Source organism: Macaca fascicularis, chromosome 15 (genome assembly GCF_037993035.2).
Source record: "Macaca fascicularis isolate 582-1 chromosome 15, T2T-MFA8v1.1".
Classification (NCBI taxonomy): domain Eukaryota; kingdom Metazoa; phylum Chordata; class Mammalia; order Primates; family Cercopithecidae; genus Macaca; species Macaca fascicularis.
This window is the reverse complement of record NC_088389.1, coordinates 3,275,816-3,300,707: the sequence shown is the minus strand read 5'-3', so window position 1 is coordinate 3,300,707 and position 24,892 is coordinate 3,275,816. Positions and strand designations below refer to the sequence as shown.

The window sequence follows — 24,892 nt, the reverse complement described above, 5'->3', positions numbered from 1 at the left end:
TCCAGCCCGGATGACAGAGCAAGACTCCATCTCAAAAAAAAAAAAAAACACGCCAGGCATAGTGGGACACACTTGTCATCCCAACGACTCGGGAGGCTGAGGCAGGAGGATCCCTCGAGCACAGGAATGCGAAGCTGCAGTGAGCTATGATCCCGCCACTGCACTCTAGCCTGGGCCCACAAAGCAAGACCCTATCTCAAAAAAATTAAAAAAAAAAAAAAAGAAAACAAACCGGGTGCGGTGACTCACACCTGTAATCCCAGCACTTTGGGAGGCCTAGACGGGTGGATCACGAGGTCAGGAGATCGAGACCATCCTAGCTAACACAGTGAAACCCCGTCTCTACTAAAAATGCAAAAATTAGCTGGGCATGATGCCGGGTGCCTGTGGTCCCAGCTACTTGGGAGGCTGAGGCAGGAGAATGGCGTGAACCTGGAAGGTGGAGCTTGCAGTGAGCTGAGATCGTGCCACTGCACTCCAGCCTGGGCAACAAAGCAAGATTCCGTCTCAAAACAAACAAATAAAAAAAAAAATTAAAAAAAAAAAACAAGAAAAAGAAAAAGAAAACAGGCCGGGCACGGTGGCTCACGCCTATAATCCCAGCACTTTGAGGGGCCAAGGCAGGCAGATCACGAGGTTAGGAGATCGAGACCACCCTGGCTAACACAGTGAAACCCCATCTTTACTAAAAACACAAAAAAATTAGCCGGGTGTGGTGGCAGGCGCCTCTAGTCCCAGCTACTCGGGAGGCTGAGGCAGGAGAATGGCATGAACCCGGGAGGCAGAGCTTGCAGTGAGCCAAGATCGCGCCACTGCACTCCAGCCTGGGTGACAGAGCAAGACTGCATCTCAAAAAAAGAAAAAGAAAAAGAAAACAAAGTTTTTCATTCCAGAAACATTAAGGTTCCTTACAAAGATGTTAATAATTTCTGAGGTTATTTAAAATTATGTCTTATCCCTTCAATTAACACAGACAGGCTGGTCAAAACCATTCCTCATTCGCCAGCCTGGCAAGGCTGCCTGCCTTCCACAAGGACCCAACCTCTGGTTCAATATTGACTCCATACTGACTGTGTCTCCGCCAAGTCAGACCCTAAACTGCACCGACAGACAAAGCTGGACCTTCCGAACGACCATCCCCTGCGACTCCCAGAGGGCCCACGTAGGTGATCACATTCTATTCCCAGCTCACCCGGAGGGCTCGGGTCTGTGTCATTCTGAGCCTCAGCGTCTACATCTCACACAGAGCGGCAGGAAGCGCAGCCTTCCCAGCCAAGGCTGAGTCGGCAGGGTCAGGGGATGCTGGTGGGAATGGGTTCTCACGTGGTCGCCTTCTGGGAGCCCGGGAGCTCTGTCCCCCACTCACTGTTGCGTATGGGGCTGGGGGAACAGCAATCGGATCCTCACGCAACAGTAGAGGATGTGACCTCCTCCAGGCTGACGCTCTTGGTTCTGTGTGAAATGAACCGATTCCACCTTGTCCTCAATGGTGGCTTCTGCTCCCTCGAAGAGGCAGGTCAGGAGTGGGGAGCCCCAGGTGTGGGTGCAGCAGGCTGCAAGGACCCACACACTCAGACTTGACCTCAGACACTGTCACACGGCCCCAGGGAGGTGGCCAGGACTCCAGGACGCCTTCTGGTCCAGTCCGGCACTGACCGGGATGCGGGTGAGCTGGCTGCGGCCGCCTGGCTGGGATACTGAGCGGGGAAAGCCCTCCCCAGCTCCCCCGAGGCCGGCTGCTGCAAAGTGACTGAAATGCTCCTTACAGGTGCCCACTCTCCCCAGGCTTGGAACTTGGAAGCGAACGTCTCCCGGAGCCCGTTTCCCTTTCACGGCCATCAGCAGCGGCTCCGTGTGAACCTGCCGTCTCCTACATCGCAGTTCAGCTTCTCAAACTTTGACTGTGCAGCCGGGGCCAAGCCCGGGCTGTCGTGACCGAGGACGCATCTTCTTTCATGGGGCACAGGCCCACATTCGGGGTTCAGGGTTGCAGGTCCTGTGGGAGCAGAGCCTGCAAGGCTCCCCCAAGAAATCTGTGCGGACCCTGTCCTGAGCTCCCTATGCTCGGCCTTCCACACGCAGGGAGGGCACCTCCATGCAGACCGCACCGAGGGGAGGAGACTCACCCAACACCCACAGGCCCTGTCAGTGAAACCTCAGAGACAGGGGTCTTGGGTTTGGGCTCCGAGGCGCAGGACACAAGATCCAATAAGAACAAAGTCATCCCCTCTGGAGTGAGAGGCTGCTGAAAACGGAACCCCGGCTTCCCTACAAAGCGCCCAGGAGCAGCCCCACAGCCCTCCACGTGCTCAGTGCCTGTGGCCCTAACACTGCTGCCCGTTCCTCTGCTGCGTCTGTGACAAAACTCGGAGACACCTGCTTCTCAAAGCCCTGCCTGAAGGTTATTTGTGGTCACAAAGAGATCCTGCAAAGAACAGTCATCAAAAACTTGGAAACAAAGCAAACAGGCACCTTTTGCGGCCTCTGCCTGATTTGCAACTCAGTAGTAATGACACCCCGTATACTCCGTGACATCCTAAGTCTCATATATGCAACCAAAAGAGAAGCAAATGATTTCTGTCCAGTAGCAAAGAGAACCCCAAGGGGCAGGGCTTCTCGGCCCTGCGGAACTGGAAGCAGCGCTGTAACTAACCGAACAATCTGTCCAGCCTCCTCTCCTCAGTGACTCTCAACGCCCAGTTCCTCAAACGTTCTCTGAGCCAGGTTTCCTGTCCATACCATGGCAAAAATGAAACGAAATTCTGATGCACCCCTCAGCCCGGTGAACCTCAAAGACGTGACGCCGAGTGAAAGCTACCAGACACACACAGACGACGCCACGGGGTTGCTCTCACACGCGGGCCCAGAGCAGGACGGTTCAGAGAAAGGAAGCAGAATGGAGGTTTCCGGGGCCTGGGGGACAGCGGGAGGGGAGCTGGTGTTCAATGGCTGCAGTTTCGGTCAGGGATGATGAAAAAGTTCTGGAAACAGAGGTGAGGGTTGACAACGCATGTGAATGTTCTTACTGACACTGAACTGTGCACTTAAAAATGGTTAAAATGGTGACAATTTCAGGTTGTGTACATTTGACTACAATTTTTTAAAAATGCATTGGCCTGGTGTGGTGGCTCACACCTGTAATCCCAGCACTTTGGGTGGCCAAGGCTGGCAGACTGCTTGAGCCCAGGAGGTCGCAACATGGTGAAACTGGGTCTCTACAAATAATTTAAAAACTAGCCTGGCTTGGTGGCATATACCTGTAGTCCCAGCTACTCAGGAGGCTGAGGTGGGAGGATCGCCTGAGCCCAGGAGGTGAAGGCTACAGTAAGCTGTGATTGCACCACTGCACTCCAGCCTGGGCAACAGAGTGAGACCTTATCTCCAAAAAAATTTTATTTAATAAAAATAAAAATCCTTAAAAGTTACACTTTGATCAGACCTGCATGTGAAAGGCCAAAGAATAAAGCTTCAAGAGCTGAAGAGAGGCTGAGCGCGGAGGCTCATGCCTAGAATCTCCAGGCTCACTTTGGGAGGCCAAGACGGGCATATCACCTGAGATCAGGAGTTTGAGACCAGTCTGGCCAATAAGGTGAAACCCCGTCTCTACTAAAAATACAAAAATTAGGCCGAGCGTGGAGGCTCACGCCTATAATCCCAGCACTTTGGGAGGCTGAGGCGGGTGGATCATGAGGTCAGGAGATCGAGACCATCCTGGCTAACATGGTGAAACCCCGTCTCTACTAAAAATACAAAAAAATTAGCCGGGCGTGGTGGTGGCACCTGTAGTCCCAGCTACTCGGGAGGTTGAGGCAGGAGAATGGAGTGAACCCGGGAGGCGGAGCTTGAAGTGAGCAGAGATCACACCACTGCACTCCAGCCTGGGCGACATAGCGGGACTCCGTCTCAAAAAAAAAAAATTAGCCGGGTGTGGTGGCGCATGCCTGTAATCCCAGCCACTTGGGAGGCTGAGGCAGGAGAATCGCTTGAACCCGGAGGTGGAGGTTGCAGTGAGGCAAGATCGTGCCATTGTACTCCAGCCTGGGCAACAGAGCAAGACTCCATCTCAAAAAACAAAAACAAAAAAAGCAGAAGATAAACATTGCCTTTGGCAAAACAAACAACAAAAAGAAACCAGGGCACAAGGGACACTGTTGATAAATCGTGCTTCATTAAAATAGAGAAAGATAAAGACCAACACTAAGAAAAAACAAGCTGAGAAGGACAGAGATCTGCAACTAACTTCAGCAAAGGGTGTGTGGTCAGAGTATGGAAAGAATTCTACAAATTCTACGAATCAATCAAGAAAAGGGAAACTCACAGAGGAGGGAGGGGCAGGAGCCCAGAGCAGGCCCTTCACACCCAGACAGTGTCACATGAGCAGGGGGCAGCTGTGCGGTCACCAGGGAAATGCGAGGGGACCCCAAGGACTCAGGCCACACCCACACGGGGGAACAGACAAGGGGGCAATAAAATTGTGCTTAAAATTATTTATAAAGTAATAAAAGGTAAGTGAAAGTAGTTTGAAAACTGAATAAGGATCAGTGAATACTGGCTCGTGCTTTATTACACAAAGGTGTGCTTTTAAGAGTGAAAACCATGTAAATAATATCCGTCCAATCATAGTACAAAAAAAAAGAAAACTTTTTTTAGTAGAGATGGGGTTTCACCATGTTGGCCAGGCTGGTCTCGAACCCCTGACCTCGTGATCCGCCCGCCTCGGCCTCCCAAAGTGCTGGGATTACAGGTGTGAGCCACTGCGCCCGGCCCATAGTTTTACAATCACGAGGTTTGCAGTACCGTCTTTAAACGATCCACACATGAGTTTACGGACACAGTGGTAGACAGTGGGATGGACCAGGCACCCACTCAAACCCTCATCCCCAAGGCCGGGTGCATACTCACCCCCTGGTAGGGGGTCCCCAGGACCCCCAGCCCCCTCAACCTTGTGGCCAGCCCCACCCGCCTGCAGTCCAGAAGACGCCAGAATTCCATGAGGCTCAGTCCCTCGGAATGCAGAATTCATGAGCCATGAGCAGGACAGGCACATCTGGGAGCAGGTTCTCCAAATAATTCCGGCTCTCATTTCAGGAACTAAAGGCCCAGGCTTTTCCATTTAATCTTTAAATGGCAACCCTTAATACAGGTTTTTCCATTTAATCCTTAAAGTAAGCTCAGGCGAAATACCATGGCCCTACTGTACAGATGAGAAAACTGAAGCTTGCAGTTGGGAAGTGGCCGGCTCACTGGCCCTGGAACCCTACCTGGATGCATAGACAGGATTCCAGGGGAATGTGCTCCTGAGCCATAAACCTGTGCCGGGCAAGAGGAGCCAGCCCAGCCCCCAGAGCAGGACAGAAAGGGCCGCGGGAATGGCCAGGGGACAGGTCAGGCGCCTGGGTCTCAGCCACATCAGAACTGAGCAAAGCGAGGCCCCTCAGGCAGGGCTGTCATCACGAGTGTGGCACCACAGCCACCGCCGCGTCCCAGTCCCCGGTATGCACCCCCAGCGTGGTCCTCTCCAGGAGCTGAGGCTCTCAGGGGCCAGACCTCTTGCCCCTCGTCCAGGCGACCCTGTGGGCAGCAGGCGAAGCCAAGGGAGGCTGAGGAGCACACATCCATCCCCGCGGGGAGCAGACGCCCTTGGCACTGTCACCAGCATGACGCCGCGCCGCCGTCCCTCTCCGATTCCCTAACGGTTCCCGAGGGAGCACTGAAGGTAAATATGTTAATTTGACTTCAATCATAGCTTTTTTTTTTTTTTTTAAGTGCACGTGGTATTAGTTTAGGGCACATAACCTGAAAACTACTCGCGCGTGTCTGCGCGTCCCGTCCTTAGCAAGAGAAAGCTTGAGCTCCTGCCAAGAGGGCTCGGGGCTGAGGGGCCACAGGGGCAGACATCCCCCCAGGGTGCGCACGGCACTCTGAGCTGAGGGGGAGACCAGGGAGAGGCCGGGCACGTGCCCAGAGTCCCACACCCGGGAGGGGCTGCCTGGCACCCATCCACCCTCGGGCCTGATGCAATGGGGTGCCATCCTCTGGCTTCCAGGCAGGAGACACTCCTACGAGCACAAGGTGCCAACTGCAGAAGCCAATGCATGGGCTCCCGGGGCCCAGGTGCAGCCAAGAAACAGGATCCCCAGACAGGCCCCAGGCTGCACAGGCCGGAAGCCAGCAGGTGGGACAGCAAGCCCCTCCTCCACCACAGGCACCCCACGGCCTGCTGAGAATGACATGAAGGACCAGGCTGACTGAGTGGAAAGGCCGCTTGGCCCTCAACCAAGGGCAGAAGGGAGGCTGGAGGCCCCCCAGAGATCCTTCCTGGGGCCCTGCCATGGCCAGCACTCCCCAAATGCCCTCCAGGGTCACCAGAGACCTGGAGCGTGGCTGCAGAAGCCAGATGGGTCTCAGGCCTCCCACTACCCATTCTGCTACTGGGAATAGGAAAGTTACTGAAATCTTGAAAGCAGTAAGATTTCAGGCCACCAGGACAGGCGGCAGCTGGGGAAGTCTCCACTTTTCAGGACCCCAAGGCCCCAGGGGCCAGGCCACAGCCACGCTGTGGAAGGCGCTGCCAGCCCTGCCACCTGTTCCCCAGGGAAAGGGGGCCCTTTGGGAGATCTACAGACGGGCTCCGCTGGCCATGGGGCTGCCTGGGACAGGCCTGGGGCTGATAGCCCACACCCTTGGCCACCCACTGTAGTCATGGCCCAGCCTGGCAGACACCCACAGTCCCTACCCAGGGCGTGGCTGCCAGCCAAAGCCCATGCCACTGTGCCCTGCAAAACCCAATGGTTTGACCACAAGGCCCTCCTAGCAGGGCCCCGTAGCCACGCCACAGCAGGGGTGGTGCCAGAGCGGCACTGCATCCCCAGCCTGTGTAGCCTCATCCCAGCAGGGCCCCCACACCCATCTGTGCTCCTCTTCTCTGAGCCCAGGCCCCTTTGCTGCCCCTACATGGGCGATGCCTCCTCTCAGGGCATCCAAAACTCAACCCAGGTTCTAGGAAACTCCACCTGGCAGCCCGCTGCAGTGGGGTCTTAAAAACTAAAAGTCTCTACTAAAAGTACAAAATTAGCCGGCATGGTGGCGCACACCTGTAATCCCAGCTACTCGGGAGGCTGAGACAGGAGAATTGCTTCAACCTGGGAGGCTGAGGTTGCGTGCTGAAATCGTGCCACTGCACTCCAGCCTGGGTAACAGGAGTGAAACTCCATCTCCACCCCCCCGCAAAAAAACAAACAAACAAACAAACGAAAACTCCAACGCTACTGCCAGTGCACCGTCCCCCACCCCACAGACCACACAGAATCAGCCCACGAAGGACACTCCATGGAGCTCTTATCTGATTCGGAGGCCGTGGGGTGTGGGTTAGCTGGGGGTCTCCTCCTCTCTGGACACGTGCAGACGGGGCCGTGACACACACCCAGACCCCAGCAGAGTCACTGCAGAGGATGCAGATGCAGGGAGAGCAGACGGCAGACGACCACAGGCCAGCCTGTGCTCAGCACAAACTCCGGCCAGCTGCATCAGACCCCTGGCAGAGCCGCCCCTGCGTGCTACGGTGCCAGGACCCAGTCACTCGAGAGCAGGTCGGGGGCACACAGGCCTGGGACGGACAGGCCCAAGGTAGTAGCCCCTCCCGCTGTCCCCCACCCCAAGCACATCAGATTAATGGAGGTGACGGAGGAGGAAGTTTTCATCCCCAGAACACCACGGGCCCAGGGTCACGGATCACAAACGGCTGTGGGGAGAAGAAACACGTGTTTCCCATATTCCCGTAACACAGGAAACCGTTCCCAGAGGAGGAAGGCCAGATCAAAGGGACCCCCAATGGCCACCTCGGGACTCTCCAGCTGCCCAGGCCGCTGGAAACCCAGGGAAGGAGCCAGGTGGACTCAGGCCCAACGGGCACTGGGGCCTCTGCAGGACAAGGCAGGGGTCGGCATACCTGGGCTCGGCCTGCAGAGTGACCGGAACGACCTGCACACCACTCTCCCAACCAAAGTGAAGCCAGCCACCCACTGGGCACCCCATGACCCGGCCCCGCTCGCTCACAGCCATGGTTCCCATCCTCCACGCGTCCTCCCAGCTGGGAACTCGGCACTCGGACCTGCTCTCGGAGCGCGGGGTGCCCGGGAAGGCGGTGCCGGGCGTCGGCTTCCACCTCGGGCTGTAACAGAATTCCCTCGTGACGTTTCTTGGAAATCAGTGGCTGTAATCACAGCTGCCGAGTCTCTGCAAGGGCCTCTCAGCTGCTGGGTTTCGGTGTAATTATTACGAAAGCGCAGTTAAAGTGAGGATGAACCGAAGCCTCTGGGAAAACCCACGGGCCCAAGGAGGGCAGCTGCGGCCCCCAGGCCAGGAACACACTCAGGCCCTCCCGGCTCAGACCCCGGGGCGCCATCCCCACCCAGCAGCGGCGGCAGCTGGCCCCTGAGCAAGCTCCCTCTACCTGGATGGCACCTGGCCCAGGTAACCAGGCAACACCAGGCCGAGGGCAAGGCGGGGAGGGCAGCCAGCCCCCACCCCCGCCCACCGGACCCCTGCTGTCTTTGCACCACTCCTCGCGGCCCAGCCCACCTGCAGCAGCACCCCCGAAACCCCAGGGTCCCTGCAGAACTCGGAGATGAGGGTGGAGCTGTCGCTGGAGCCAGGCTGCAGCAAAGGCCCATCTGCCCCGGCCAGGGCCTCCCAACCTCCCTGGGCCCATTTCTCCTTTCACAAAATGGGGGCACCAGACATTCCCAAAGACTCTCCGCCCGAACACGACCTGCCGGGGCCCCAGGTCAGCACATCACTAAAGCAGGTGATCGCCCAGGACTCCCAGCAGAAGGGAGAGGTGGGGCTCAGGCAGGGATACCCCCTCTGCCTGTCTCCCCAGGGTCTTCACCCACAGGACCATCGGTGTGGCCAGGATGCCACGGCCTGACGGAAGGGGGCGGGGAGCCTTGGGTCCCACACAGGCTTGGGAAGCAGAGGCCACCCCAAGGCCAAGTCCGGGCTCTGCCCAGCCTGTGCCACGCACTGAGCCGGGGGCTGGGATGCTCAGGTTCACCTGTCTCCCCACCATGCCTGTGAGAGGTCTGGGCAGGTGTGCGCAGGGCCGAGCTCACAGTGGGCCTCACGTCCGTGGGGTCACCATCCATGAAGCACTGGGTCTGGCCCGCAGAGCCCGACAGACAAAACCAGGTAGAGCCGAGGCATCTTAGCAGGTGCTGCTGAGCTGACGGAGACCCTCCGCCCGCCAGGCCCGCGCTGCCTCCTCGGACCAGCCTCCCACGAAGCACCCAACCCCAACAGAGGCACAGCCCTCAGTCCAGCGTGTGCACCACTAGGTCACGGCCCCCTCTCGCCGGTGGGTGGGGCTGGCTCTTGGCTAGCGGATCCCACGGCCGCCCTGTTCTCTGGATGTTGACTGCCTTCCCTCTCCCCAGAGGAAAAGACAGACGCCATCTTCCATAAGCAGCTGAGGGTATTTTTCTGCTCATTTACCACCGTGCATGGCCCTCTCCATGCCTAGGATTTGTGCTGCCTGACTCACTTCTGCCAGATTTCAGGGCGAGGGGGAAGACGCCGTGTTTTACGGCTGCCATAACTTCTGCCCCATTAGACATCTACACTCACGTGGAAGCGACCAGATTGATCTGACGGCCGAGCACTTCACAGGGCAGAACCTTTCTAGCACAACAGAAACCCGAGGGTCCTCTTCCTCGATGCCAGAAACGGGGCCACCCTGCTGGAGCGGAGGCTGTGGCCATCACACACTCCCAACAGAAGAGCCAGCGGCCACAGGGCTCAGGGGAGCTGGTGGGGGTCAGCCCCTGGGGAGTTGCTCTCCTGGGTCCAGGCACGGTCAGCGCTTCACCCCAACCTGAGCCTAGGCACGCAGGGGTCATCTCATTGCTCAGGGAGGCAGCACTGCCCTCCCTTCCTTCCCAGGCTGGACTGGGGAGGAGGCAGCCACGGAGAAGAGGGAGTGGGTCTCTGTGGGGCAGGTGGGCACTTTGGCCTTCACCCCTGTACTGGGAATAGCATCTCCCCAAAATCCACATGTACCCAAAACTCAAATGTGACTGTATTTGGAACCAGGGTCTTTGCAGATGTACGATCAAGTTCACATGAGAGCTTCCCAGATTTAGGTCAGGTCCGGAGGTGTCTTCTAAGGAGGGAAAACGTGGACATCTAGGAAGGGCGCCGCACAGAGACCAGGCCGAGACTGGCACGAGATGGGCACGAGACAGGCACAAGCCCAGGGCACCACAGGCAGCCGACACCACGCTGCGGAGGCAGGCGGGGGCCCCGAGACACTGTGGCCTCAGGCTTCTGGCCTCCACGGCTGCGCAAGAAGAAATTCCTGCTGTTTCAAGCCTCCCTGCCCCTACCTGTTAGTGGTGCCATGTTCCAGCAGCCCACGACATTCACCTACAGGACCATCGGTGTGGCCTAGACCGCTGCTGAGGGGACCCCGGGCCCAGCTGGGTTGAGGGCAGATCTTCTTAGACAGACCATGTCCGTCACAAACCCGGCCGGCCCCGGCAGCTCTGGGACCCAGAGACAGACGCGGTCATAGCTGAAAAAGCCTCTCGGCCCCACCCCAACTTCTCCCTCATCACTCAGTGGGGAGACCCAAGACTTGGCCACAACCCCGTCTCCTAGTTCCTCTACAGCCACACAGCCCAAGAAAGAGTGGGGAGGTGGGGACAGCGGTGCCAGCCGGGGGTATCCCTCACTCACAGTGGCTCCAGGGACACCAGAGGGACAAGGATCCAGCCAGGAGGGGACCTGTCTTTCCGGGAGCAGTGGGTTCTGATGAGACCCTCATCACCACTCACCAACCTGCAGCCTCCCTGTTCCCAGGCCAAAGACCTCCACACCCAGATCTGGTCCTGGGTAGCCGACCCCTCCCCCAGCCCCTCCTGGGTCCAGCCCTGCCCCTGTGCACACCTGTGGCCTTCACCAAAGGCGGGGTTGCTGGAGAGTTGCTTCCAAGACTCACCCATCACACAGACACTTCCTATGCAACGTCCGGTCTCCAGCTGGTGGAGCAACATCCAAGGAGGCAGCATCTCTGACGTCCCCACCCAAGACGCGACTCACCAGGAGGCCACAGACAAACCCACCTTGAGGCTGGGATCAAATCTGTCAAACTGGCCTGGACCTCAGAGTCAGGATTATGAAGGCCATGGAAAGGCCACAGAATACACCAGGCTGGAGGAGCCCAGAGACACAGCAAGACTCAAACAGATGTGCATGCCACGTCCACAGCAGCAGCACCCGACAGCCAAGAGGCAAGTGGCCCCGGGGTCCGCCGACGGGTGACAGTCAAAGGAAATGGCGGCAGGCACATACACACACACACATCATACAGCCCGGAGAAGGGACGGACTCCGCCACTCCCTGCAACCCGGAGGAGCCGTGGGGACACGGTGTGCAGCAAATGAGCCAGTCACACAAGGACACCCGCTGTGGGACTCCACTCACATGCAGTCCCGGAGGCAGGCCCACAGAGACAGGAAGTAGAACGGTGCCTGCCAGGGGCTGCAGCAAGGATGGGGAGTTTGTGTCTGATGGGGAAAGAGGTTCAGTTTGGGAGGATGAAAAAGTTCTAGAGATGGTGGTGAGGGCAACACAAAAATGCACAAGCTTCGTTCCACTGGAAAAGCTAAAATGGTAAATGTTATGTACGACTAATCAGAACGTTTTTCAAAATCTGAATTTATAGCTTAACCAACATAGAAAGATTTCATGTCTACAATTTTTTTTTTTTTTTTTGCAAGACTGAGTTTCGCTCTTTTCGCCCAGACTGGAGTGCAGTGGTGCCATCTCAGCTCACTGCAACCTCTGCCTCCAGGGTTCAAGTGATTCTTGTGCCTCAGCCTCCCGTGTAGCTGGGATTACAGATGTGAACCACTGTGCCCGGCCCAAAAAAATTTGTTTAATGCCGAGCGCAGCGGTTCACACCTGTAATCCCAACACTCTGGGAGGCCAAGGCGGGCGGATCACAAGGTCATGAGATCAAGACCATCCTAGCTAACAGGGTGAAACCCCGTCTCTACTAAAAATACAAAAAATTAGCCGGGCGAGGTGGCGGGCGCCTGTAGCTTCAGCTACTGGGAGGCTGAGGCAGGGGAATGGCGTGAACCCGGGAGGCAGAGCTTGCAGTGAGCTGAGATCATGCCACTGCACTCCAGCCTGGGTGACAGAGCGAGACTCCATCTAAAAAAAAAAAAAAAATTTAATTAGCCAGATGTGGTGGTGCACAAAAAATGTTTTAATCAGCCATGTGTGGGGATGCACACCTACAGTCCCAGCTACTCCAGAGGCTGAGGCGGGGAGATCACCTGAGCCCAAGAGTTTGAGGCTGTAGTAAGCTATGATTGCACCACTGCACTCCAGCCTGGGCAACAGAGCAAGACTCTATCTCAAAAAAAATTTTTTTTTTTAATTAAATTTAAAGAGACTCAACAAGTAACTCTACTGTGGGGTCTGCACTGGATCTGCTGGTGTAAGGCCGGGAGGGGCCTGAGGGGCGGCTGCCAGGGGGTGGGTGCAGGCGAGTGGCGGGCAGCCCTCAGCCCACGCTGGAACAAGACACAGGTATGCAGGGGAGGTTTACTCTCAAATGGTTCAGGAAAATGTTATTTGTACAATATGTGTCATTTTTCTGTAAGTTTAATAGCTTTATCTTTTACCTTTTTTCTTTTTTTTTTTTTTTTTTTTTTTTTGAGATGGAGTCTCGCTCTGTGGCCCAGGCTGGAGTGCAGTGGCCGGATCTCAGCTCACTGCAAGCTCCGCCTTCCAGGTTCACGCCATTCTCCTGCCTCAGCCTCCCGAGTAGCTGGGACTACAGGCGCCCGCCACCACGCCCAGCTAATTTTTTTGTATTTTTTAGTAGAGACGGGGTTTCACCGTGTTAGCCGGGATGGTCTCAATCTCTTGACCTTGTGATCCGCCCGTCTCGGCCTCCCAAAGTGTTGGGATTACAGGCTTGAGCCACCGCGCCCGGCCCTTTTACCTGTTTTCTTAAACAACTAAAGCAAAGTCCCCACCTGCCAGTGCTGGGCAGCCAGGTGGCGTAGATCCCTCCACAATACTGGACTCACTGTGGAAACAAGGCCTGGGACAAGGGGTTGGCAGAGCCCAGAGGCCGGGCGCCATGCAGGGCAGCTCCGATGGGAGGGGTTCGCAGAGCCCAGAGGCCGGGCGCCACACAGGGCAGCTCCGACGGGCAGGAGTCGCCTCCAGGCCCTTCACCTCGGGCTGGAGAAAACCAAGTCACCCCTGGGGACCCTCGCTGGACATTCTAAAAACCTTCAGAAGCCACTCCCTGAACGTGGCCAGGACCCTCCATGGGCCTTCAGAGCAGCAAAGTGCAGGGCTGGCCTTCCCGTGAGAGAACCCCCATGCCCCGCAGCTGGGCACAGGATGAAGGGCACGCGTCCCCCGAGGCCTGCCACTCAGAGCTGGGAGGGTTTGGGGGCAGGTGTGCCTCTGTTCTCCTGCATCATCAGGAGCCTGGTGAGGCCTAGGGCTGAGCCGTGGGGCAGCTGCTGGTCTGGATGGCACCAGGCCTGGCTCTCGAGGTCCCAGATCTGGGAACGCCTGGGCTTCCCTGAGGTGTGGCTTGGTTTGGGCCCCAGGGATGTCACATGCCCCCAGCTTCCTGACAGCCGTCTGCCTGCCAGCACCCAGCCACAGCCCCAGCCCGGGCTCCGCTGTGACCCACACGCTGTCATTTCCAGGCCACTTCCTATGACATGGACTCACCACCTAAACTGGGTTACAATAATTAACACGAATCCTGTTCCCAAACTTACATAACCGCAGATGACAACGCCAACTCGTAGGAAAACCCTCCCCCACCAGTGGCCCCATTTCCCTCCCACGACCCCCACTCAGCTTGGGCCTGGAGCTGGCCGGCTGCACCTGTTTCACGCCCCTCCAGGTGCCGTCCCAGCAGCAGCTGCTGTGCCTGGCTCCTCCCACTGTCCCGGGTAAGTGCAGAGCCAGCCCCCCCAGTGCCCTCTACGCACTAAAGGCTTTCTGCCCCCCCACACCACAGCGGAGGTTCGCATCTACCTGACCCTTTGAATGAGGCCTTATTTGGAAACAGGGTCTTTACAGATATCAGCAGTGAAAGGAGGTAAGATGAGATCATCCTGGATGTAGGGTGGATCCTAACACGCATCCTTGTGGAAGGGAGAAGTTTGGGCACAGATGCACAGAAGGAAGGTGGCCGTGTGAGGGCAGAGGCAGAGACGGTGCTGATGCTCCCACATGCCAAGAAAGGCCCAGGACAATGGCAGCCTCGGGAGGTGGAGGGTGGCGTGGGATGGAGTCTCCCTCAAAGCCTCTGGAGGAACCAGCCCTGAAGATGCACAGTGTCGACTCCGGGCCTGCAGAACTGGGACAGGAGCACTCTCTGAGGCTTCCTGCCACCAAACCTGTGGCCTTTGTCAGGGTGGCCCCAGGAGATGGATACCCTGCCCCCCTCCAACAAACCCCAGGGTGCTGGAAAAGCCCCTTCCCTCCTCCCGGACTGTCACCTGTACAGGTGCAGACACCCTGCCCTCCTGGAGCTGGCGGACCCTCATGGGGACCCCCAGAATGGCATTTGCAGGGGTCGGGCCAGCCCCACAGGAAGGGAGGGCAGCAGAGCCAGCCCACAAAGGGCCTGGCTGGGGAAAGGCCCCGCAGCCTCTGGGGCCGCCTGGGAGCCCTCTCTGGGTCTGCCTTGGACTGGCCCAAGACCTTCCTGGTGACCAGAAAGCGGGGTACTGTACCCCATTCGGAGCTCACACTGGGAAAACTGAGACCCAGGGAGGCCATGGCATTTGCCCAGCTTCCACCGCGGCACTGGGGAAATGGGGCTCAAATCCCAAGACAGAACGTGCTCTCCAACCCTGGAAGTGGCTGCTCAGCTGAGGACAGCCCAGGACGGCACCGGCAAGATCCCCATCGAGGCCTCAAGCGCCCCATCCTCCCCAGCCTGAGCTGCTCAAGGAAGGGCAAGTCCTCCCTGTCCTTTGTCTACTGCCCAAGGCCGGTCACGGCCCGGGAAGGCCCAGCTTCCCGCCCTGGGGACTCTGCTGAGAAGTTTCGGAGGTGACCTGGAAGATGGGCACCCCCAGTGGCTGTCACTTCATGCACGGAGGTGAGCGGTATTCGGGGACTGTCCAGCTTCTACGGTCTCCAGGAGGACCCTGGTCCAGAGAGAGCATCAGCAGCCCCTCGGCTCTGCGGGGTCAGGGGAATTTTGCTCTAAACACGCCCTGTCCAGCTCCCTTACAGAGGGACGGAGCCTGTGGGGAGAATCTTCAAGCTGGGAACTGTCCCACTGCTGGGCCTGGTGTGGCCTCTGTCATGGTGGCCCCAGGAGATGGATACTCTGCCCCCCTCCAACAAACCCCAGGGTGCTGGAAAAGCCCCTTTCCTCCTCCTGGCCTGTCACCTGTACAGGTGCAGACACCCTGCCCTCCTGGAGCTGGCGGACCCTCACGGGGACCCCCAGAATGGCAGGGGGTCCCACACCAGGCCCAGCTGGAACGGATGACAGGGGCAGGGCACACACTGTTCTCAGCAGGGTGCGAGGGACCCTCAGACCCCACTCCCTGCCTCTCTCCCCCAGGGCACAAATTTGAATCCACACGGCAATGCTGGATCCAAGCCACCGCCAACATCTTTCCCGGTAGCTGCCCCTGGGCCCCTGGAAACTGCAAAGCCACAGTGGTCAGTCAGCAGGACGAGCCACTGTGCATGGACACGGCCCAGTCTGTGGCCAGGGACCCTTTCTCGGGGGCACTTGGGGCTCGTGAGGACCTAGGTCCGGTGACCACCGCAGTCAGCCGTGGTTAACCATCAGCAGGGGACTCACTGCCATCCCAACCACAGCGGCCTTGTTGAGGCCCCCACCCAGCCGGCCAGGAGGCATCGTGGTCTGGGGTCACTGAGACACACGGAGGCAAAGGACTTGGTCTTTCCCGACCCACTGTTTCATGCCTCCTAGGGTCCCCTAGCCACAGACAAGGGCTGAGGCCTGGGCATGAAGGGCTGGGCTGTCCCACAAAGGGACCTACCTCAAGCCCCGAGGGGAGCCAGCCCAGCCCCCGGCATCCTGGGAGAAGGTTTCCCGGAGGAGACAGCGGGCAATTTGCATAATATTCTTTGCAAGTTAATATCAGCCTCTGATAATGATCTCGGCATCGCGTGGAGCGGCTGAGGCGGCTGTTACAACACTAAGTAATCATATTTTAAATTATGTTTCCCTTTATAGAAAGGTGTTGCAAAAACACACAGACACGAAATCTGTCTGTTGCAGCCCCGCTGCCAACCACCTGACCAGCTTTCCCGGCGCCGCGGGTTACGTTTGCAGCACTGCAGCCCGGGAGAACCAGCGGGGCGGCAGCCACAGGCTACCCCCAGGCCCCCACCCAGAGCCTCCCCCTGCCAGGGGACCCTCCCAGCTGGGGACCCCACCCAGATCTGAGCCAGGCTCTGGCCAGGGCCTCAAAGGAGGACCCACGGTCCACGTCTGCTTGAGGTCCCTACGGCCCTAGGAGGGAGACAAGGGGACTCCCCCTCCCCACAGCCACCCCCCTTGCTGGAAACCTAGCACCCACCGAGGCCTGACTTCCAGGCGAAGGGTGGGGGTACAGATTTCAGAGAACTCAAGGCCCTTCAGGTTCTGCTCCACCTGAGCCTCCATGTCACCCCCCCAACCCCGCCTAGTGGGGGGGCTTCTGTCAGCCCCTCCCCCAGCGCTGGGGGCCTCTCCCCAAGAAGGTGAATTCAGCCTTGGGGTGCCCTCCCTCCTGAGGCTCCCCCAACTCCTGTACCTCTACACCCCTTGGCACATCTACAGCTGGGGGAGGCCCTGAGTGACCCTTGTCCCCATTCATACGGGGGACCCCAGCCCCAACAGAGTGAGTCCTGTTCTTCTACTCTCCCTCTTCATTTAGGAGCCACGGCCGACCACTCAACCTCTATTTTCTTAAAAGCTTTTTTTTTTCCTTTTTTATTAAAAAAAAATCCAATTATAGCACAAATCTCTCAGCAGGGGTCAGTGTGGAATAAGAATAGCCAAAGTTAATGGACATGACACAGGCAAGATTAATGCCTAAAGGGTTTCAAAAGTTGTGTGATGCGGATTTCATTAACATTTTAATTGTAATGTATCTTTTTAATCTTCTCTCACCCTAATGGCTTTATATCCAAAAAAAAAAAAAAAAGAAAGAGAGAAAAAACTGCTGACAACAACAAAAAGTATCAATATACAAAATTTAACAAAGGCGCTTAGCTGTGCAATGGAAATGAAATTAAATGAACAAAACTCTGTTAACGCTGATTTTTTAACAGCACAAAAGTCAGGAATGCAGCAAAGATGGTTCCTTCCCCTTTCTTGGCACAGATACCAACTGGGTGGTAGAAGGGAGACGGGCACATCCCCCGGGACAGATGCCCAGCCTGGGTGGGGGCCCTGGCCACAGGGGATGCCTCAGGAGGACCCTGGGAGGAGAAAGATGCAGGACAACTTCCTTCTGCTCCGATCCAAAGGCAAGGCCAGCGCTGACTCCCTCAAAGACCGCCCCAGAAGCACCAAGGAAGGCCCACAGCTGCCCCCTGACTCCAGGCGTGCCCAAGAGTGAGGAGGTAACTCTTCCAGAAAACACTAGCCAACTGGGAGGAGGCCCCAGGACAGTGGGGGGGGAGGGGCATCTAAAGTGTCACTGTAATGAGGGAGGCACCAGCATTTTGTGGGGTGGGGGCTGGGTTGCTAACGAGTCTCCCCTCGGCAGGCACCCAGCTCCCAACGCCCTCCGTGAGGGACCCCAGACGGCTCTGACCAACAGCACAGCCTGGATTCCAGCCTCCAGCTTCCAACACCAGCTCCTGAAATGTACTCAAGCCTGACTATGGAGGACTGGGGAGATTTTTATTTTCAATCAACAAACATATCTTGAGGCATGGCTATGCTGAGGTTGATGCTCTACCCCTTCACAGACTACCAGGGAGGCCACCACCAGCCCAGGGCCAGGCTGCCCTCGGGGCCCCAGTGGCTGGGCTGGGGCCGGCCAGACTGAGCTTGGGAGACATCCCTGCAGCATGGCTTGCTGCTCACCCCAGTGACTATATATGGGCACTTTCAGGCCCCTTTGTTCCCCGCCCCCAGCCCTGCCTGCTTCCCAGGCACAGGGGCAGGAGCTGGGCGGGCCCAGGAGCTCGCGGCCGTCCATGGCGCTGTGCCCTCCTGGATGCCAGGGCCCCGCACTGGGGGAGGGGAGGTTCCTCTAGAGAGACCCAGAGCAGCCTCTCCTCCCCGTGGGTCCCTGCAAACCACGTCTGGAGAAAAGCCTGCCTCTCGTTCACCCGGGAGACTCCATGGCGGCCTCCTCTTAAAGGGTAATGAGCCTCACTGGGATTCAGTCACTTCACCGGCCCAACGGCCCCCAGGCCAGCCCCAGCCGGCGTGAAGGCGGAAAGGTCGGGCTGCCCACATTCAGCCTCCAGCTCCTCGGAGGAGGCAGAGGATGCTACTCTGTAGCAGGATGGCCTCAGGAAGGACCTCCTCACTCAAGGTCACACAGCCCGGGCTGGGCGTTCTCCCAGGAGACCTGAGCCCAGGGTTCTGGCTGCCAAGTGCTCCAGTGGGGACCAGGCCCAGCAAGCAGACACTGGGGATGTGGTGGGGCCCCAGGAGCCCCAGGTCAGGGTCCCAAATGCCCTCCCCTACTCAGCTGATCCCCTGTGTGGACAGAAGTGAGTGCCGGACCCAGAGTTCATGTCCCCAAATGACAAGCCTCCAATACTTCCAGACAGACACCTTCATGCCCGCCCACTGCGCCCTGCTGAGACCCTGTGTAAGGGTGTGTGCTTCCAAAACCCAAACTGTAAACAACAAAGGCAGGAAGGCCACAGCTGAGGGAGCTGGGGCTCCCAGCAAATGGGCAGCTGCAGGTGACACAGTAAGGGAGCCCCGGCCAGCCAGGAAGCATATTTTACAAATGATCTCATCTCACCAAGCGCCAGAGCTGGTGAGAGCAAGGATTTGCTAAAAAAGAAACAGAGGTCGCCAGGATCCTGCCCTGCGAGAGAGGCCGGCGGGGAGGGGGCGGGGGGCAGGCGTGCAGCAGCAGCCCCCGGCCTGGGTGACCCCGCATTCCGGCCCCCAGAGCCAAGGCCCAAACAACCTTCCAGTCACATCTCCTCGGTGACTCTGGACAGGCTGAAAGGGAAACGAGATCCACCTGGGGATTAGGGGGCGCCTCGGGGAGGCCGGCGTGGGGGCCACACACAGCTCTGAACTGGGGTCCAGTGGGGAGATAAGAGTAGAGAAAGGCTGGCCAAGCTCCCCCACCCAAGGCCCGACTGCCCACCTCTGGGAGGACCAAGAGCGTGCCCAGAAAGGGTGCCAGGAAAGGAACGAAATGCTGGGGAGAGGGCACCTCGGGGAAGGCCCAAGACCTAGGGAGCTGGGTCTGCAGACACTCACTGCCAGGGAGCCTGACTGGAGATGGGGTGAGAGGCCCCAGTGAGCCAGCTCTACAGGTTCCCATGCCCCCTCATCAGCCCCCAGTCAGACCAGACCCAATCAGACCTCACAAACTCCCGCACCTGCCCACGCACATCAGACGATGGCTCAGGTCCAGCGTCCAGACAGGGACTAGCACTACTTCTCCCCTGTCCTGGAGGACGCTCCACGGCCTCACACCACGGGGCTTTGCCTCCCCTTCGAGCCAGGCCTGGAAGCCCAGCCCCAGGTTTCCTCAGCCCAGGCCAGAAATGTCACCCTGAAGTGGAGAGTGGCCTATCTTGTCCTTAGAACCACAATGGGAGGCTGGCCAGCCTGGGCCATTGAGGCAGGGACATGCACTACCAAGGCAAAGGTGGACTGGGCTGGGGGAGCGGCAGAGTCAGGGGGCCCCAGAGTCAAGTTCCCAAATGTGTTCATTACATTGGAGTCCGTAGAAGGCCCCAGTTCTCCGGAGAAACATGCTGGTGTAGCCTGGGGTAAGGGGTGCCACTTACCCCCCGCCGCCGTGGACTCGGAGCCTCGTCCCACCGGCCACAGTCCAACTGGACCCTGGAACCCACTACATGACCCTGCAAAGGGGATGGAGTGACCCTAAGGGGCTGTGAGATGCAGAGAGGCAGCCTGGGGACAGTGTGTGGAGTTGGCTAGGACAGGGCTGGCTGAGAAAGGAACATGGGCTCTGCCCCACTGACGGTGGCTGGGGCCAGTGGGCACTCAGTGCCCTCTGCGTTCCAGGGACACAGGTCAGAGGCACAGACCTCAGAGGAAGGGGCACAGGGTGGAACCCTGGGAACTCAACATCCCGGAAAGGATGACACCCTGGTTCCCTGTTCCATCCCTCAGGCCTGGGAGACCACACTGCCCACAAACCAGGAAAGCAGGACTCCAGAGGCGGAGGCCAAGAGGAGCGCAGGCCTGGAAGAACCGCTCAGCACCAAGATCGCCACTGTTGTTTCATGAATAATGCAGCCTCATGCTTTAATTGGAAAACACAGGAAGAATTGAAGAATTTTTTAAAAGTCACCACCAGCCCCCCGGCCAGGGCAGAGCGGCCTTGCACACCCTTCCAGCAGCCGATGGTAAAGAACAGAGCCTGTTCTCCAAGCCTGCAGCAGCCCAGTTCCCACCGCTCCCAGCACGAGATCTCCCCGGGGGTGCCTCTGCCGCAGCGGCCACCCTCCCGCCAGGCCGGGGCCAGCGCCATCGGGCCCTGGGTGTGACCACTGCGAAAGGATCCCTGGCCACTAAGAGGTGACAAGTGGTATCTTGTTCCACTTTCTGTGCCCATTCCAAGTGGCTTTGCTGAAAGGACAGGGGGCCACCACCTTGGGTGGCAGCTTAATTTCCTCGCCTTGGACTCTGGCTCGGCTACCACCCAACGGTGACCCCAAGGGAAAATGCCAAGAAGCCTCTCGAAGGGAGGAGCTGGGAAAGGCCCCACAGAGGACCGGAGGGGTGCTCCGACGGTGGCTGGGTGAAGAAGGGGTGGGTGGCTGAGAGGTGGCGGGGGCTGCCTGAACCCTGACCTAACTCTAGGTGCCCCTGCTGGGGGTGCTACAGGCTAAAACACCCTGCAGAACGCTGAGCTGAGTGTCCCATTGGAGAACAGGAGGGAAGGAGGTCAGGAGCCCGCCAGAGGAAAAGAGGGGTGGGTGGGAAGACCGGGCGACCTGGAGGGACAGGGACCCTGGCAGGAGGCAGGAGAGGGCGGCCACGCTGGCGGGCGGGAACACCAAGGTGCACGCGCTCCCGGAGGCAGCTCCACGGGATGGGAGTCCGGGCTGCCTGGGGCGTCCACGGGTCAACACCCCCGCCACACACAGAAAGGAACGCACAGCAGAGAACACAGCTCAGGGCACCCAGCGGCCCAGGGAGACGGGCCCACCAGCACGTGGGTGAAACACCTCCAATCGGGAGGCCCCGCGCGGGGGTTGGGGGAGGGAGTGGAACGGCCTGGGAGGCCAACTCCAGGGACCGGGCCTCGCGGCCCGCAGACCCACAGGTTTAAGCGGTTCCACGACGAGAGTCCAAGACCAATCTTCCCCCAGAGCCTGGCAGAGGGGCTGGGAGGTGACCTCTGACCTCCGACCCCACACGATCCCAGCAAGAGAAGCAGGAAACTCCGTCAGAAGGCCTCGGTCCGCCCTGGCAGTGCGGGGTGCGCGGCGGGCCCCAGGCTCCGCTGAGTTTCTTAGAGAAGAAGCTGGGGGCCCCCGACCTCAGCTCCGCAGAGGCATAGAAGCTGGCGAGAGGCGAAGCCCCCTTCCCCTGCGGCCGGACCCCAGTTTCTCCCCAGGCTGGGACCCGCGTGGGGGAGGAGCGGAAGGCGGCGACGACCCACGAACGGGCCCACCTGGACCGGGAGGGCGAGACGCCGGCCCGGCTGGGCCAGGCTGCTGCGCAGATGCGCCGGGAGGGGTGGGTCCCTCTTCCCTGGCCCCGGGCCAGTCCTGCCCGAGCTTCTACACCCGGAGGGCCGAATCGGCCAGTCGGGTCCCAGGGGAGGCCGCGCGGGTCCCCAGAAATCCAAGGAAACCCAGCGGGCGGTGGGGAGCGCCCCGGGACGCCTGGAGCCGGGGTCTCCCCAGAACGCGCGGCGCGGCGTCCCGGCCCGGGGTCGCGGGCGCCTCCGCCGGGACCTCCCGGCCCCGCCCGGCCCCCCTCCGCGGGCTCCCGAGGCCGGTTCCCGCGCGCACGCCCGGGCCGGCGCGGAACTCGGCCGCACCCGCCCCGCGCGGCCGGCACTGCGGCAGGGGGCCCGCGCCAAGTTGGGCGGCCGCGGAGTTTGCGGGAAGTGCGGGCTCGGCCCGCGGGACGACCCCGCCCGGCGGCGTAACCCGGGGGCGGCCGCGCGCGCCAAGTTGGCGGTACCTGCGGGCGCCCGGCCCGGTCCGGCCTGGGCAGCTGCGGCGCGCCGCCCGCGGCAGGAAGTGCTCGGCGTCCCGGCGCTCCGGCTCCCATGGACTTTCTCCGACCTCGCCCAGCACCGGCGGCCGCACCGCGGCGGGGGCGGGGCGGCGGCGGGGGAGGTGCCCGCGGGCCGTTAAAGGGACAGCGCGCCGGCCGCGCGCGCGCGCACTGGCAGCCAGGTGGGCGGCCGGGGCTGGGGGCCGGGGGCCGGGAGGGTCCCAAGTGGGGACCGGCGGAGCGTGGGGAACCCCGAGCGCGGGGGAGGGAAGGCGGCAGCTCCTCGCCCCTCGTGCGTCCTCCTTCCGGAGCTGCCGGCGGCCGACCCTGCGCGGGACACCGGGCGGGAACCGGACGCCGCGGCGCAGAGGACAGGGCTCGGCTGCCGGGCCGGGGAAGGACCAGGAGTGCCGCCCTCCGCCCTCCCCGGGCCCTGGCCTCGGCCGGACTCGCTAAGCCCGGGAAAGCCACCGGGCCCCCCTACCCCGCCCCCGGCGCGCGCCCTGCCCGCGGCGGCCGCGACTGCACGGTGCAGCCTCCGGGATCCGGGCGGGGGAAGTGCGTGCATCCGCAGCCGCTCTGGACGCTCGGGCGGGCCGTGGAAGACGCCGGTGCGGGAGCGCCCTTGGGCGAACCTCTGCGGCGCTCCGGCGCCCGTCGCTGCTGCCCGGGAACTGCAAGCTGCCTGGACTGGGCCCGGTGCTGCCTTCAGGCCTGGTGTGATCCGGGCGCACTGGCGCGTTGACAGTCATTCTGGCACCGGCCACGCAGCTCTCCGTCTGTGCAAGGCCACGCTCCTGAGGACAGAGGTGCAGTTTTAAAACAAGGGCACGGAAATAAAACCGACCACACACCGTAAAGGACCCAGAGACCCTGCCTCAGCTGCCCCCGCAACCTGGTGCCTGAGGTCAGGACAGGCTGCAGTGGTCCTGAGAGGCTGAGCCAGCCTCACTCCCACAGCCTGCTCAAGGGTCCTTGCAGGAGAATGGAGTGATACCACCTCAGTGGGGCGCTGAGGGCGCTGGGAGAAGGGTTAAGGAGATGGCCACCAGCATCCCCGAGAACACCTTTGGGGCTCTGGGGATCAAAACCTGGGGCTACAGCCCTCTTGGCACAGTCAGCCAAGGTCATTCCCTGGACAAATTAGACGCTTGGCCAGGTTCTTGTCACCCCAACCTCAAGCTAGGCCCTTGATCTTGGCCACAGACTGGCCCTGACCCCAATTTTAGGTTCTACTCAGCTCTGTGTCCACAGCACACACACACCCTCCCAGCTCACTCCCTGGCTTGCCCTCTATGGGGGTGAGTATGGAACCCCACAGGGACTCTGGGCTCTCCCCGCAGAGCCCCACCTAGCCCTAAATGCAGTCCCAGGTCCCACACCCCAACCCCCCTCCCCTCCACCACTGCCACTTCCAAACCAGCCCCGCAGTCTACTGGGAAGGAGGCAGGACTCTACAGGCTGGAGACACTCGGCCACACGTGGCTTGGTGTGTGGGCTTGTGGTCCTGGCCCATGAGGGGCAGGGTGAGAGGGACAGGTGAGCAGACAGCAGTTGTGCAGTGGTGTCACCTGGTCAGCACAGGTGGAGGCAGAAGGCCCTGGGCGCCAGGTGGGGAAGGAGGGTTCTGAGTGTCTCCCACGCCCAGGGCGTGAGCTCAGCAGCCTCAGGGTTCTGGTTCACTGAGCACAGCTCCTCCAAGCCCCTGAGAATGGTGAATCCCAGACAGATGCCTGGCGCTGCTTCCAGCCCTGGGGCAGGCCCCAAGGGGCTACCCACTAGGCCCCCTGGCCCTCTAGGGATGGGACCGATTGTTTTAATCACTTTTATTTTCTAAATATTAAAGACATTCTTCTTTAGTGAAAGATATTTGGAAAGCATTGAAAAGTGTTTAGAAGATAGCAGATACCCAGAAATCAATTCCCCAATTTCTGTATGTTTATATGTATGTACACCAACATATACTTACACCTTTTAAAGCAAACTCTGCATCCCTACTGAATTCCAGGCCTGTGCTACTGAGTATGTACGCCTTACCACATTTAACGTTCACAACAGCACCATGAGGTGAGCTCTCAGTTTATTGCTTTTTTTGTTGTTGTTTTGTTTTGTTTTTGAGACAGAGTCTCACACTGTTGCCCAGGCTGGAGTGCAATGGCGCAATCTCAGCTCACTGCAACCTCTGCCTCCCGGGTTCAAGCGATTCTCCTGCCTCAGCCTCCTGAGTAGCTGGGACTACAGGCGTGTGCCACCACGCCCAGCTAATTTTTGTATTTTTAGTAGAGACAGGGTTTCACAACGTTGGCCAGGATGGTCTCAATCTCTTGACCTTATGATCCACCTGCCTCGGTCTACAGGCGTAAGCCATCAGTGCCCGGCCATTTTTTTTTTTTTTGAAATGGAGTCTAACTCTATTGCCCAGGCTTGAGGGCAATGGTGCAATCTCAGCTCACT

At 59.3% G+C, this 24,892-nt stretch overlaps 1 protein-coding gene across 5 annotated transcripts in view; it reads right to left on the bottom strand.

The window, feature by feature from the left end:
- Positions 1 to 22,503, bottom strand: part of NACC2 (NACC family member 2) — a 111,770-nt gene extending 89,267 nt beyond the window's left edge. For 3 of the 5 annotated variants that reach the window (XM_065529840.2, XM_045374191.2, XM_065529841.1), the window contains exon 1: positions 22,403 to 22,503. The gene's annotated coding sequence lies outside the window, so the exon portion shown is untranslated. Of the gene's footprint in view, positions 1 to 7,948; positions 8,178 to 22,402 lie in introns of those variants that run through there. The other 2 variants (XM_045374194.3, XM_065529838.1) reach the window with 2 other exon arrangements.
- Between the last annotated feature and the right edge of the window lie 2,389 nt (positions 22,504 to 24,892).